The sequence below is a fragment of the Callorhinus ursinus genome, unplaced genomic scaffold (genome assembly GCF_003265705.2).
Source record: "Callorhinus ursinus isolate GAN/ISIS: 27379988/994484 unplaced genomic scaffold, GSC_fseal_2.0 scaffold9, whole genome shotgun sequence".
NCBI lineage: Eukaryota > Metazoa > Chordata > Mammalia > Carnivora > Otariidae > Callorhinus > Callorhinus ursinus.
In genome coordinates, this window is record NW_027397071.1 from 21,654,445 (window position 1) to 21,655,067 (window position 623).

Genomic DNA, 623 nt, shown 5'->3' on the forward strand with positions numbered 1-623 from the left:
CACTCATGATTTCCCTAATATACTTAAAAGAGATACAATCCCACTGAAGCCTCTAAAAACAAAAATGAGGAAAGGGCAACTTTATTGATTCCCTGCAAACCAAAGAACATGTAACTTATTGATAATACTAAACACTATCTAAGCCTTTAGTGATTTCCAACCAAAAGTCTGCCTCTGAATGAAGGTTTAAATCGTCGTATTAATATATTAGGGGGGAAATTATCATGGGAGACACTTGGAAATTAATTAAAAACCCGGCACTCAGTTTGTTTGTGAGAGGAGATAAATATCACACATGGGAAATGATGCCTGACAACCGCCATAGTTTTCAGATCCAAAATTAGACCCTGACAGCTATGTCTTTGTATGACTCTCCTTGGGGTATAATATGCAGAGATATAGAATGAGAAGATTTCTGAGAGAAGTATTTATTACTGACACTTCCGAAACATTCCACGGGTGGCATCAGCAAAAGCAAAAGCACCTTAGACAGAAATGTCAGGTTTTCTTTCAAGATTTTTTTTCTATTCTTCTTCCCCCCTTCCCATCCCTCCCTCCCCATCCACCACCAACCCCCTTCTTCTCCAAAATATTATATATTTTTTAGAAGTTCAACAGCAGCC